The sequence below is a fragment of the Bubalus bubalis genome, chromosome 19 (assembly GCF_019923935.1).
Source record: "Bubalus bubalis isolate 160015118507 breed Murrah chromosome 19, NDDB_SH_1, whole genome shotgun sequence".
NCBI classification, from domain to species: Eukaryota; Metazoa; Chordata; class Mammalia; order Artiodactyla; family Bovidae; genus Bubalus; species Bubalus bubalis.
This window is the reverse complement of record NC_059175.1, coordinates 70,218,483-70,234,222: the sequence shown is the minus strand read 5'-3', so window position 1 is coordinate 70,234,222 and position 15,740 is coordinate 70,218,483. Positions and strand designations below refer to the sequence as shown.

General features: G+C 45.5%; 1 pseudogene; it reads left to right on the top strand.

Moving 5' to 3' along the window:
- Window positions 1-3,626: 3,626 nt before the first annotated feature.
- LOC102392162 lies at window positions 3,627-4,074 on the top strand (annotated as a pseudogene).
- Window positions 4,075-15,740: the final 11,666 nt, after the last annotated feature.

Below are 15,740 nucleotides of genomic sequence, written 5' to 3'. Positions count from 1 at the left end.
CTGGCATGCTGTAGTCCATGGGGTCACAAAGAGTCAGACAGGACTTACTGACTGAATAACAAGAACAATTTGCCTCTCAGTGTAACTCTGGTCTTTATGAGGATGGTCCCTGATAAGCAGGACAAATGATTTCACACACCTGGGAGTGAGGCTGACCCCACCGAATCCTGGGAACAGACGGAAGGCTGGGGAACCAACCTGCCAGCCCTCCTTTTGGTCAAACCATGTTGGAGAAAAATCGGAAAAAGAGTAAATATAAAACTGAATCACTCTGCTGTACCTCAGAAACTAACCCCGTGCTATAAATTAACTGCACTCCAATCAAAGAAGACCAGAGTCCAAACAGAGTCTAAACAACAGACTGGTTCCAAATAGGAAAAAGAGTATGTCAAGGCTGTATATTGTCACCCTGCTTACTTAACTCATATGCAGAGTGTACATCATGAGAAACGCTGGGCTGGATGAAGCACAAGCTAGAATCAAGATTGCCGGGAGAAATATCAATAACCTCAGATATGCAGATGACACCACCCTTATGGCAGAAAGTGAAGAGGAACTAAAAAGCCTCTTGATGAAAGTGAAAGAGGAAAGTGAAAAAGTTGGCTTAAAGCTCAACATTCAGAAAACGAAGATCCTGGAATCTGGTCCCATCACTTCATGGAAAATAGATGAGGAAATAGTGGAAACAGTGTCAGACTTTATTTTTTTGGGCTCCAAAATCACTGCAGATGGTGACTGAATCCAGGAAATTAAAAGAAGGAAAGTTATGACCAACCTAGATAGCATATTCAAAAGCAGAGATATTACTTTGCCAACAAAGGTCCGTCTAGTCAAGGCTATGGTTTTTCTAGTGGTCATGTATGCATGTGAGAGTTGGACTGTGAAGGCTGAGCACCGAAGAATTGATGCTTTTGAACTGTGGTGTTGGAGAAGACTCTTGAGAGTCCCTGCAAGGAGATCCAACCAGTCCATTCTGAAGGAGATCAACCCTGGTATTTCTTTGGGAGGAATGATGCTAAAGCTGAAACTCCAGTACTTTGGCCACCTCATGCGAAGAGTTGACTCATTGGAAAAGACTCTGATGCTGGGAGGGATTGGGGGCAGGAGGAGAAGGGGATGACAGAGGATGAGATGGCTGGATGGCATCACTGACTCAATGGGCATGAGTCTGGGTGAACTCCGGGAGTTGGTGATGGACAGGGAGGCCTGGCATGCTGAGATTCATGGGGTTGCAAAGAGTAGGACATGACTGAGCAACTGAACTGACTGACTGACTGAAACCTCCTTGGACTGTGTGGATCACAACAAACTGGAAAATTCTTAAAGAGATGGGAATACTAGACCATCTTATCTGCCTCCTGAGAAATCTGCATGCAGGTCAGGAAGCAACAGATAGAACAGGACATGGAACAACAGATTGGTTCCCAAATCGGAAAAGGAGTACATCAAGGCTGTATATTATCACCCTGTTTACTTAACTCATGTGCAGAGTACATCATGAGAAATGCCAGGCTGGATGAAGCACAAGTTGGAATCAAGATTACTGGGAAAAATATCAATCACCTCAGATATGCAGATGACATCAACCTTATGGCAGAAAGCGAAGAACTAAAGAGCCTCTTGATGAAAGTGAAAGAGGAGAGTGAAAAAGTTGGTTTAAAACTCAACATTCAGAAAACTAAGATCATGGCATCTGGTCCCATCACTTCATGGCAAATAGGTGGGGAAACAATGGAAACAGTGGCAGACTTTATTTTGGGGGTTCCAAAATCACTGCAGATGGTGACTGCAGCCATGAAATTAAAAGCTGCTTGCTCCTTGGAAGAAAGGTTATGACCAACCTAGACAGGATACTAAAGAGCAGAGACATTACTTTGCCAACAAATGTCCATCTAGTCAAAGCTATGGTTTTTCCAGTAGTCATATGTGGATGTGAGAGTTGGACTATAAAGAAAGCTGAGCCCTGAAGAATTTGATGCTTTTGAACTGTGGTGTTGAAGAAGACTCTTGAGAGTCCCTTGGATTGCAAGGAGATCCAACCAGTCCATCCTAAAGGAAATCAGTCCTGAATATTCATTGGGAGGACTGATGCTGAAGCTGAAACTCCAATACTTTGTCCACCTAATGCGAAGAACTGACTCATTGGAAAAGACCCTATGCTGGGAAAGATTGAAGGCGGGAGAAGGGGATGACAGAGGATGAGATGGTTAGATAGTATCACCGACTTGATGGGTATGAGTTTGAGCAAGCTCTGGGAGTTGGTGATGGACAGGGAGGCCTGGCGTGCTGCAGTCCCTGGGGTCACAAAGAGCTGGACATGACTGAGTGACTGAACTGAAACCTCCTGTGGATGGCCACTGACCTGGTGCATGAGGCGTATCCCCAGGCCCTGTTGCTGACCTACCCACATCTTTTAAAATCTGCTAATAGGGTGAATTACATCAATTGCTTTTTGAATGTTGATTTAGCCTTGCATTCCTGAAATAAATCTCTTGTGGTTATGTTTTATTATCCTTTTTACATATTGTTGGATTGTATTTGCTGAAACTTTGTTGAGGATATTTACATCTATGTTCATGAGCTATATTTGTCTGCAGTTTTCTTGTAATGTCTTTTTGGTTTTTGATTGATTGTTTGTTTAAACAAACAAAACTGAAGTGATCCCTCTTTTCAGTTTCCTTAGAGTTTGTGTACTCTAAGTAAATTTTCTTCCTTAAATATCTGGCATAATGTGGGAGTGGAGTTTCATTTGTAAAAAGTTTCTTAACTAGAAAATCAATTTTTGACAGAATGTGATCATTCAAATCATGTTTATTTCAAGTGGGCATTCACAGTACGTGTCTTTCATGGAATTTACCTGTTTTATTTATCTAAGTTATCTATATTCATAAGCACATCATCATATTTCCTTATTATACTTTTAATTTTGGTAGGATCTAAAGCAATTTTACCTCTTTCATTTCTATACTGGTAATTAGTGCTTTCTTTTTTTTCTTGGTCCACTGGACAGGGGTTTATCAATTTCACTGATGTTTTTGTAGCACCGTTTCCTTCCTGTTACTCTTGTCTTTGGCTCCATCGCTATCTGGTCTTCTTGTTAGTTTCTTCCTTCTGATCACATTGATTTTTAACTTACTTTTCTCTTTCTACTTTCTTATGAAAGTAGCTAGGTCATGTATCTGAAATATTTTATTCTTTCTAAAGAAGCATTTTAAGGCTATAAAATTCCTTTCTAAGTGGGTGGTTAGCTGCAAGACACATGCTTTTTAAAATTTCTTATAATTGAATATATTTTTTCAATCTCTTTTTTTGGTTTGACCTGTGATTTATTTAAAAATCTGTTTACCAAATATTTAGGGATTTCCCTAATAATTTCATGTTCTTTATTTTTATTTAGTTTTATTATGATCTGGCTAAGTGGTAAAGAATCTGCCTGCCAATACAGGAGACACAGGAATCGTGTTTGATCCCTGGGTTGGAAAGATCCCCTGGAGGAGGAAATGGGAACCCACTCCAGGGTTCTTGCCTGGAAAATCCTATGGACAGAGGAGCCTGGAGGGCTACAGTCCATGGGGATGCGATGAATTGGACATGACTGAGCATGCACACATGTTATGATCTGAGACATGCTTTGTATAATTTTAGTTGTCTTACATTTGTTAAAACTTGCTGTCCTTTCTGTCTCTGCTGCCACGTTGGCACCTGTGAAAAAGCGTATGGTGAAGCAGGAGGAAGGGGGCGAAAGAAAAAGAGAAGCAGGTCCTGGAGCTTCCTCTTGACTGTACCCACCTGGTAGAAGATGGAGTCGTGGATGCGGCCAATCTTGGGCAGTTTCTTTGGGAGAGAATCAAAGTGAAAGAAAAGCTGGGAATCTTGGTGGAGGGGCTGTTACAACCTAGAGAAACAAAAGCAAGATTACTGTAGCTTTTTCCCCAAAAGGTATTGAAAATATCTCACCAAAAAATATCTGAAGAATAATCTATTTAGTTATGAGTAGTTGCTAGCAGCAAAGAAAATTATAAATAGTGTTACTTCCAGATGAACCAGTTTGAAGAGGAGGAAAATGAAGAGTAAAGCTCAGTTATCTGGAATATGTGTGCTATTCTATTGCTGCTGCTGCTAAGTCGCTTCAGTCGTGTCCGACTCTGTGTGACCCCATAGACGGCAGCCCACCAGGCTCCCCCGTCCCTGGGATTCTCCAGGCAAGAACACTGGAGTGGGTTGCCATCTCCTTCTCCAATGCATGAAAGTGAAGTCGCTCAGTCGTGTCCAACACTCAGCGACCCCATGGACTGCAGCCTTCCAGGCTCCTCCATGCATGGGATTTTCCAGGCAAGAGTACTGGAGTGCGGTGCCATTGCCTTCTCCTAGGGAAGCTTAAGCTAAGCTAAGCTAAGCTAAGCTAAGTCACTTCAGTCGTGTCCGACTCTGTGCGACCCCATAGACGGCAGCCCACCAGGCTCCCCAGTCCCTGGGATTCACCAGGCAAGAACACTGGAGTGGGTTGCCATTTCCTTCTCCAGGAATATGTGTATAACTTCTTAAATAAAACAAAGGAACACCAGCAGCAACGAAAAGGCCACTGCAGCTCAGGACACAACTTTGGTGAGCACCGTCTGCACACACACGCACGTGCTAAGTCAGTTCAGTCGTGTCTGACTCTCTGTGACCCTGTGAATTGTAGCTCCCCGACTCCTCTGTCCATGGGATTCTCCAGGCAAGAATACTGGAGTGGGTTGCCATGCCCTCCTCCGGGGGGTCTTCCTGACCCAGGGATCCAGCCTGCATTTCTTGGGTCGCCTGCATTGGCAGGCAGGTTCTTTACACGGGAGCCACATGGGAAGCCCCAAACTCCGTATTTGGTGTTGCTCAGTCACTCTGTCGTGTTTGACTCTGTGGCCCCGTGGACTGCAGCACGTCAGGCCTCTCTGTCCTTCACCATCTCCTGGAGCTTGCTGGCTCAGACTCGTGTCCATCGAGTTGGTGGTGCTATCCAACCATCTGGTCCTCTGCCATCCCCTTTTCCTCCTGCCTTCAATCTTTCCCAGCATCAGGGAAAAATTAAATATGTACCACATATAAGATATGGAACATAACATATACTATACATCATTTGTCAACATATTGGTTACTATTCCACGTACGCTTGAAAAGAACACATATCCTGCTGTTGCTGGGTGAAGTGGTCTACTGATGTGAAGGTCAATTGGGTCAAGTTTGATAATAATGCTGTTCAGCTCATTTGTGTCTTCCCTGATTTGTGTCTCTTATTTTAAGTCTAGCTCTGTCTATTTGTTGACAGAGGCGTGTGGAGGTCTCCAACAGTGAACGTGGATTTGTCTCTTTATTCTTGTGGTTCTATTAGCTTTTACTTCATGACCTTCAAATCTTTGTTGTTAGGTGTAGGCACACTTAGAATTAATTTTTTATCATTATATCATATCTTTTTATCCTTGGTAATATTTCTTGCTCCAAGTTTATATTGCCTGGTATTAATATAGCTACTCCAGATTTGTTTTGTTTAATATTTAAATAAAATCTTTAAAAACTGTTTTTACTTTAAACCTATGTGTTTTTATTATCAAAGTAGATTTCTTGAAATAGCATATAGTTTCTTTTTAAAGAAAATACAATTTCATAATCCCTGCCTTTTAGACCATTTACATTTAATGTAGTTATCAAAATAGTTGCATGTACATCTACCACATTATTATTTTTTGTTTGTTTATTTCTTCTCTTTTTGTTCTTCTTTTTCCCCTTTCTTGCTTTTTTTCTGGATTATTTGAGTGTTGATAATTAGATAGACAAATAGAAAGAAGTATCAATATATAGATAAATTAACATATACTTATGTATCTTAGTAATATTATTCATAGAGTAACATAACATAATAATAGAATATTATTATTCTGTTTGAGTGGACTAGATTTGTGCCATATTCTTTACATCATTCCTTCAGTGACAGAGTTTTCAAAGTCTGCTTTTATGGAATTTATGACACTGTGCTGTGTGACTGATTTGTCGGGTCCGCTAGTCTGATTGAGAACTGAAGCTTTTACTTTGATTTGCTTTTCTATTTATCACTTAGCACATAAAGAACTTTCTAAAAATGGTCTTTGAATAAATTAATGAGCTTAAGATATTCAATAAAACATATAATATTAACCAATTGTTTCATTTTATCAGTAGCCATTTCTTTTTTCCAATTACCTAAACAAACAGCCCACAAGTCAATTTTCTTCCTTTCTTTCCAAGAAACGTTCTGTTTCCTTTTTCCTTAAACCAACTGTTGAGTTGTTCTCTGTCTCTGGCGCTGCTCCGACCAACCTACCAAGCATGCAGCTCCTGAGTTACGAAGTCTCCCAGCCTTGCCCCCCCAATATCTGCCCTTGCTAAGCTCAGGACCTCAAATAAGTCTCAGAACTGCCTCCCATAGAGTGGACCTTCAGTAAACATTGCTTAATGAACAAAAGTAGAGCTAATTTTTTTTCCCCATCAGATTGGATTTTTGCTTTAATGCAAATTTTTTTTTTTCCTTTTTTGAGTCCTTGAGGGGAAAAAAAGGCAATATCCAGAGGAACACAGTGTGGCATTGTGTCAGATGGCCCAGAGGAAGTGGGATGATGCTGCATCTGCCCCAAAACAGACGTGCACGGCGACGGCAGAAGCAGAAATGATGCTGCATGTGCCCAATAACAGACGTGCACGGCGATGGCAGAAATGGAAATGATACTGCATCTGCCCAATAACAGACGTGCGTGGCGACGCCATCCCAAAGGTGCCAGGGACGCTTCAACTGTTTTTAAAAAACACAATGCATTTGTTGTTGTTGTTTCAATTGACTTCTGGTTTGATACCATTGAAATAGAAAGCTCTAAACCAGTGAGCATTTCAGGAACTCAGTTTATGCTAAATTCAGACTCTAGGTAGGATGCTGCTGCTGTTTGTGCTTGCCTGTCCTCCCTTTCAGTACCAAGTTCTCTGTCCACAGCGTTCAGGAACAGAAGTGCTCTGTTTCCCACATTCTTTGTTGTCATAAGCCCTGTAGCAACCGTATGTGCTCTGACTTCCAGTGCCGCAGGGAGAATGGGGGTGTTGTTGGTACTGACCTCCTCCACGGAAGGACGAGGTCCACGTCACCCGTAATGCGGGACAACAAGCCCCTGTCTGGGGGTCGGCGCTACGCCTGGGGCGCGAGCGCCGGCTCCTTCGTCTCCCTGCTGTGTCTCTACAGCATTGGCATTTCCGCGATAAGTAGATGCACTTCACTGACATTGGGATCAGTGCACTCATCACTAAATGGTCTTATTCCTTAAGCTGTGATCTTTTTTATCCGGAAGGTAGTGCAGATTGTGAGTGGTCCGTGAAGCGGGAGAAGGACAGTGTTTACCTAATATATTAACAGAGCCAGGACAGGCTCCTGGGACACACGAGGTCTGCTCCAGACAGGCCGGTGCACAAGCCCTGAAGCCCCCAGGTCACCTCCACCTTCAACTCATCTCTTCTTACCTGACTTGAGTCATCCTTCAGAGCTCAGGTCAAGCTCAGCCTCCACCAAGGAGTGCTCCTCAACCTTGATGACAATTTACAGCCTGAAATATATAAAATGCTAACAGAGACTGACACCCAAGTAACATCAGAGATAACACCTTTGAGCGCATTATCTATCCTCAAAATAGAACGATGCTTGTTCCCCCTTATTTAAGGTGAGGCAGCAGACACTCGGAGCAGCTGAAGGTCCAGTGAGAGCTCGGCCAAGGGTGAGCACAGCCCCACAGAGCTAGGGTTCCTTTGAGATTTCAAACCCCAGGCACAGCCCTGCTAACGTGTGACGTGTATCATGTGACAGGCCTGAATTCCATTTGCAGGCATGTTTGCTGATATACTGAGCTAAAGAAAATGTGCTTTAATAGCAAAGAGTATGGCTTGTATTTATTTCCCATTGTTCTGAGTCTTGAGCACATTCATACATCTTTAAACTTTTCATACGTATTCAAGGGGAGTTCCCCAATGGCTCTGGGGTAAATAATCCCCCTGCAATGCAGAAGACGCGGGTTCAAGCCCTGGATGGGGAAGATCCCCTGGGGGAAGAAATGGCAACCCACTCCAGTATTCTCACCTGGAGAATCCCATGGGCGGAGAGCCTGGTGGGCCACAGTCCACAGGGTCGCAAAGAGTCAGACACGAATGAGTGCACACACACATCTTCAAGACTGAAACCCAGCAAGTGCTTCTTCCCTTCTTAGCAGGCTTGGGTTTGTGTTTGCACTGATAACCCAGGTATCCGTCCAGTCAGAGCGACCTTGGAGGGCTGGGAAGCTGACCACGGGAGGTTTTGACGGATGCCACCTGCACCAGGGAAACGATCCCTGCTTCTCTCTGCTGAAAGGATGTCTGCCAGATGGTCAAGTCCCAGCCGCTTATGTGATGGGGAGGAGACTGAGGCGGGAGTGAGGGGACCCTTTAAGTTCGTGCAGCTGGCTGGCTGCAGGGGAACACAGGTTCCAACTCCAGAGTCACTGCTCCCTGGTGTCCGGTGCTGCCTTCCATTGCTCCTCTCCCCCTGGGATGGGAACGTGTTTACACCCATCTGTAAACGAAGCGGAGCACCTCCAGCTGTGCACCCAGGCATCAAGGACTGCAGCAGAGCAGTTCGTGACCAGACAATGTATCTCATACCTCCACTTCAACCGTTTCTTAGGATTAGCTGACAGTTTGTGTTTTCAAGAGACATAGAACTAAGTTTTCTCAGAATATGCTATTACCATTATGAGAAGATACTTTCCATTTACATGTTAAAAGTTATTTATCCAGGCTGTGTTAGTTTCAGGAGTACAGCAAAGTGGTTCAGTTATACATACACACGCATCATCCTTTTTCAAATTCTTTTCCCAATAAGGTAAGGCTGTTGCATAATACTGAGCTGAGTTCCTCGTGCTGTACAGTAGGCCCTAGTTGGTTATCTATTTTAAACATAGAGCCGTGTACCTGTTAACATCACATTGCGATTAGCACAACCCTGCTAATCAATTACACTCCAACATAAAACAAAAAGTTTAAAAAATTATTTATCCAAATTTGGGAAGTCTACTTGCTGTCTGAGGAGAAGGAAATGGCACCCCACTCCAGTACGCTTGCCTAGAAAATCCCATGGATGGAGGAGCCTGGTAGGCTGCAGTCCATGAGGTCGCCAAGAGTCAAGACACAACTGAGCGACTTCACTTTCCCTTTTCACTTTCATGCATTGGAGATGGAAATGGCAACCCACTCCAGTATTCTTGCCTGGAGAATCCCAGGGACAGAGGAGCCTAGTGGGCTGCCGTCTATGGGGTCGCACAAAGTCGGACACGACTGAAGCGACTTAGCAGCAGCACTTGCTGTCTAAAACCCACTTTGGGCCAGAAAATGGGGACTTTGGCAGATTAGCACGTGATCACACTTGCCACATGTATTGACCTCATTTAAAAGATGAGGAAATGAGAACTCAGTGGCATTAGCTAGCTGCCTAACGTCCAGCGGGGGTGCGGTCAGATCAGCTACAAGCCGGACTCTGGAGACCCCGGCCCGGGGCTGTGCCGGTCGAGCCATGGAGTCATCGGTGCTTCGCGTTCCTGGGCTTGGGCGGCTGCGGCGTTTCTGCAGTCGATAAACAAGGCCTGCCTCCCACCCCTCAGGAGCCGAACCTGGTCACAGGTACACAATGTCCTGCTGAGATGGAACCAGGGTGCAATGCCCCCGTGGCATCTTGTTCCCTGAACTTCGTTAAATCTTTTAATTAAAGCATGTTAACAAAGCCAAAGAAAAACAAATGGCCCTGCTTGCAAGGAAATTAAATGGAGGAACTAAACCCATTTATAATTATTGTATTTCAATTAGGCTATAACAGGGCTGGGTGAACAGAAAGATAAAAATAAACAATACTGACATGTGCGTTTCATAAATATTTGCAAAATCCTGTTAGAAAGAGAGCAATACAAATAACACTTTAAAATAGTCCAGTCCCCGGCAGCACCCTTTATGCTAATCACTGTATGAAATAATTTATCTGCCTTGTTCTCACCAAAATTCATCCTAACATGCTAACAAAGCTTTTTCCTACTCTTCAACCAATGCATGAAATTCCCTTGAAGGAAGACACTATATCAATGCATGATAACATTTTAATTTACTATTTTAAAATGAAAATACAATTAAACTTTTGAAAGAGCTAGAATTAAATTTAAACCCTGTCTACTTTCATGCTCATATAGCCAGTTTTCACTGGAACAAGAAAAATACAAATTGCCAGCTTCTATTTAATCCAAATTTCCCCTACCATTTGAAAAATAATTGTATGCATACCTAATTTTCTGTTCTGACAAAAAAAAAAAAAACAAAAAAAAAAAAAAAAGCATGAAAAGAATTGACTTTTTTTTAGTTGCAGGTAAGCTGCGGCTTACCCCAGAGCACTTACTCCCCCAGGAGAGGTAGTGGTGATGTAGATCTGTTTCCCTCCTTAGGGCCCGCATCATGGAATATCCCCCATCCAAAAGATCCCGTCCTCCAGGCTGGGGGCTGTGGCCAGGACTCAGGACTCAGGACTCAGGACTCAGTCCTTGATGAGCCGCTTAGGCGCTCCTCCTCCACACCCTGGTTTTGGTGTCTGCAAATTTTCATTAATTAAAAGTCATCACCTCCTAGTTTACAAGGTGAGGTGGGATCCTGTCTTTGTAGAGCTGAGTCCCAGGGCACAAGGTGGGCTGGGGGCATTATGACTGCCATTGTTATCGACCAGGATCTTGGGTTTATTTGCTTTGTTCATAGAAAATAGACAGGAAGCTAGCCTTGTTAATGTACACTCACATCATCAGGGGAAGAGCAAGCTATTTGAAAACCATTATCATGGCACGAGGAGCCGAGTAGAGACAAGCAGGATGAGCACTAGGAGAGGGCTTCGTAACAAGGGATGGAGCGCTTTCACATTTGTTGCATCTGATAAAAAAACAATCTATGACAAACATAGACAGGGTATTGAAAAGCAAAGACATCACTTTGCCAACAAAGGTCCATCTAGTCAAGGCTATGGTTTTTTCAGTAGTCACATATGGACGTTGAGAGTTGGACTATAATGAAGGCTGAGCACCAAAGAATTGATGCTTTCAAACTGTGGTGTTGGAGAAGACTTTTTGAGAGTCCCTTGGACTGCAAGGAGATCCAACCAGTCCATCCTAAAGGAAATCAATCCTGAATATTCATTGGAAGGACTGATGCTGAAGCTCAAACTCTGATACTTTGGCCACCTGAAGTAAAGAACCGACTCAATGGAAAAACCCTGATGCTGGGAAATATTGAAGGCAGGAGGAGAAGGGGATGACAGAGGATGAGATGGTTGGATGGAATGACTGAGTCAATGGACAGGAACTTGGGCAAACCGGGGGAGTTAGTGACGGAGAGAGGCCTGGTGTGCTGCAGTCCACGGGGTTGCAAAGAGTCAAGCGTGCCTTGGCAACTGGACAACAACAATGATAACAAAATGAACATGGGCACCGGATTGCCTGACTTTAGAATCCCCTTTGACTACTGTGTTGTGTAAAATTTGTGCATCTGTTGGAAGTCATGCACGTGCTTGGCCAGGGATGCCGAGAAGCGTGTGTTGCTCTGATGTGATGAGCACGAGGCTTCATCCTGCAGGGAGCGTGAGGAGGGCGATGAGCTCAAATGCTCAGTCTCCAGCAAGCAAGGCGGAGGGGTGAGAACTCTAGTGGTCGGCCAAGGAGCCAGCACTTTGAAAAGCAGCCTCAGCACGGGCTCCGCCGTGGACAGCGTGCCTGGACCAGATCTCTAACTGCATCCCCCAGCGCAGAATCAGGCAAGGCTCCCAGGGGGCCTGTCTGAGGGTCCCTTCTGTGCAGTGTCCCCTCCTGCCCCCGAGTAGCAGGGGGCCCGTGCTGCTATTTACTGCCCATCATTCTGACAGCAAGTGGCATGCCACTGTCTGGCTTTAAATTATGAATAAGTAAATAATTGGATTCCTCACTTAAAATTAGATGGCAATGAGATTGCTCTGTCACCCAGGAAACTGGGCCTAAAAGAGAGGAAAGAAATGAAAAACAGCAAAAGCAAAAAGGACTTCCACATCCAGAGTGGGCCTAGGGGTTCCATCTCACACACCTGTGTCTGCGGGGAGGCCCTGGCTACCCCTCCCACCTAAGCTGACTCTGGGCGCTGGCACCCAGCCAGGGGGCTTGGGGTGGGTGTTTGTGTGTGTGTGTGCACATGTATCTGCACGTTGCAGGGTGTGTTTACGTGTGTGGGTATGCATGTGTGCACATGTGTGCATGTACATGTGTGTGGGGTGTTGTGCCTGTGTGTAGGTATGGGTGTGTGCACGTGGCCCAGTGTGTGTGCGTGTGGGCAGGGTGTGTTACACGTATGTATAGGTATGGGTATGTTGCCATGCATGTTCCCTGGTATGTGTATGTTGCCCAGTATGTGTGCATATAACGTGTGTACACATGGGCAGGGTGTGTTACACGTATGTACAGGTCTGGGTGCATGTATGTTGCCTGGTGTGTGTGTGTTGCATGCTGTGTGTGAATGCAGTGTGTGTGTACACATCAGCAGGGAAGGCATGTTGCACATATGTATAGGTATAGGTGTGGATATGTTGCCTAGTGTATATATGTTGGACCACAGGCTCAGGAGCTGTCCTCTAGGGACGCACGAAAGTGGGGACCGTCCAGGGAGCAGGCAGCCATGAGCAGGCAGGGGAGGGGGACCAGAAAGGCAGGGCTGGTTCCCCAGCAGCCCCCTCCCCTGCCCCTGTCGCGGCCTCACGCTCGCTCCCCAATTGCTTTAGCCTGGAGCGGTTGACATTTAGCCCAGCCAGATAATCGAGGAGTAACATTTGCGTTACAGTTTAACACGACCTCTGCCTCTGCAGCTCTTTTTAGATTAGCTTCTAAAGAAGAGAGGGGGAGGGCGTGGGGGTCCGCACAGCAAGCAGGAGGGGCGGAAGCCTGTTACCGCCACCCAGGGTCACCTCGGCTTTTGCAGGGGTGGCGACTATTAAGAGGACAGAATTAGGAGCTGGGAGAGGCGCCAGGCGGCCGGAGGTTAATGGATTGACTATTACCTGTGGGAGGCATGGGCGCAGCGGTGGGATGGGCCTGGCCCTGCCTTTCCTGAGAAACCAGGGGGTCACCGAGTCCAGCGTGGAGGGCCAGCGGGTCTGTTGATCCGAGAGGAGCTACTTTTCATCTCTAAACCCTGTGTTGAGGAGACTTAGAAGGATTATGTGAGGGAGGGAAAGCAGGTTCCGTTCTTGCCAGTGACTGGTCTGGATCCTGACTGCTGGTTTATGGTAGGAGGCCAGCTGGGGCAGTCAGTGGCCCTCTTGGCATAATCAGTAGTGTTGAGCGATCAGGGCGCAAGTTTAAAACATTGATCCATAGATTGAAAAGGATTCTGAATGACAAAGAGGAGGAAGTGGGTTTTAGTAGGAGAAATGGAATGGAGCTCTAAGAGCACCAGAGACAGGCCAACCCTATGAGGACAATTTCCCTTAAAAATCCCGTTAGCTACATAACTACGAATGATATTTACCCACAGGAGTATCTGAGCATCTTGTCCAGGGTGGGTCTGATCTGACAGTTAAGCAGCCCGGCTGAGGGTCAAGCATCCGTGCAGATCAGACCGGCAGGAAACTTTTACCATTTATCACCTGGATGAGCGCTGACTTCCCAGGACCCCCAATATCTAAGAAGGACACCTGTGGCTGTGGGGTGGCTGTGTCTAAACCATGGGGAAGTAGCACAAATCCTTAATCATCTCTGTGAAATGGGAGAGCTTCCCAGGCGGCTCAATCATAAAGAACCTGCCTGTCAATGCAGGAGACACAGGAGATGCCTGTTCAGTCCCAGGGTCAGGAAGATCCCCTGGAGGAGGGCAGAGCAACCCACTCCAGTATTCTTGCCTGGACAATCCCATGGATAGCGGAGCCTGGCGGGCTACAGTCGCAAAGAGTCAGACACAACGGAAGTGACTTAGCATGCACACATGCATAGAACAGGAAAAACACCAGCAACACAATCCATGTGTGCGTGCGTGCAAGTCACTTCCATCATGTCCAACTCTTTGCGACCCCGTGGACTGTAGCCCACCAGGCTCCTCTGTCCATGGGATTCTCCAGGCAAGAACACTGGAGCGGGTTGCCAGGCCCTCCTCAACACAAGCCATACTAAAACAAAATTACAGTTTTGGAAATTTCATGAAAAATGTCTATTTTCATACAGAGGACGTTGAGTTGCAGTGTCCACCCTGGATCATCTTTCCTGCTGCAAGCTTAAATTTGCAGACCTGAAAATTCCCAGCAGAGTTAAATAACCACAGATCAGATTAGCTGAGCTTTTTACCCAGAACCAAGCTCCACTCTTCAGGGAAATAAATCTCTAGGAAATGGAAGCCATATCTGGGTGGGGACGCCTGCGTGGTTGTGACAGGGACAATGTCGACCCCAAGAAAGTTATTTTTAAACACTCTGAAGAATGTGCCTGCACTTTCCCAGTTGTTTTTGTTTCTGTTGGTTTCAGCTGCTTCGCCTTTGATTCCCGCCATCTGCTAGGAGGATATGAGGGCCATCAGGGTGAAATAATGACAATTGGTAGCTCTCACTGGGGACTTGGGGTGAGCCTGTCGTTTCTGAGTGCTTAACACATATCAATTCATAAAAAGCATATCAATCTTCCTAACTGATTAGCAGACAAAGATTTGAACTAAATGCAAAGAGAGAAAACCCTCCTTCTTAACCAGGCTGGTGTCAGAGAAGAGCCGGGACGGAGGGAGAAGGCAGTCGGCGCCTCTTAAGAGTTAAATCGATTTCCAGGCATCTCTTCTTTAAGATTGTGTCAATTTCTCGGAAAGTCACATTGGCGAGGTTTAAAAATTGTATCACAGCTCAAGTGCCACAGATAGCAACGCACACTCCACTCCTAAGCCTTTCTGATGTTGCTAACTCTTTGGTTACGGGGGCTGTGTGCCCACAAAGGTCGATTTGGCCAGCGGTTCCTCCAACACGGTTATGTGTGACCGAAGGCGGTGGGGAGCGTCTGGGGCCGCCTGATCCCCAGAAGCTCAAAGGAAATCTCCGAGGACAGGCTGGTGTTTGGCCGGCTCTAAACCTGCCCAATATCTCTGAAAGGGTGACCTGCTGACACCGGGCAGGCGCTGCTCCTCATTTAATTAAGAGAGAAAGGGTTTCGGTGGAGAGTGGGCTCTGGGCTCCTTTGTAATTTTCGCTGACCAATCCAATTATGTGGATAATTGCAAACGCGTTTCAAAAAGAAGGGGGAATCAGTCCCAGAATAAATCAAGATTCAGTCAAGGGGGCTGCTGTTCAGAAGAAGAAAAAAAAAAAAAATGTGAGCAGGAAGAGAATTAGAAGCAACAGCCACGTCGTCTCAACGGGAGAAGTATAGTAAGAATGGCGTCCGTTGTTAATTCCTGCCACCGGCGCGGCCGCTTGGTGGAAGGGTGTGAGCGCCTTTCTGTAAACTGGCTCGACGTCCTCTTGAGTCCATACCACACAGGGACGACGGCCATCACAGACAGAGGTGAATTTGAAAAGACTTTGTTTGGTTTTTAGTTCAACAATCCGCATGGCCTGTATCTTTCTGCAGACATTTATTTCAAGGTACTTAAAAACTGACTTTTATGAGATAATTTAGGCGGTGATTATTTTTGTTGAGAAATGTGTCCTTTTA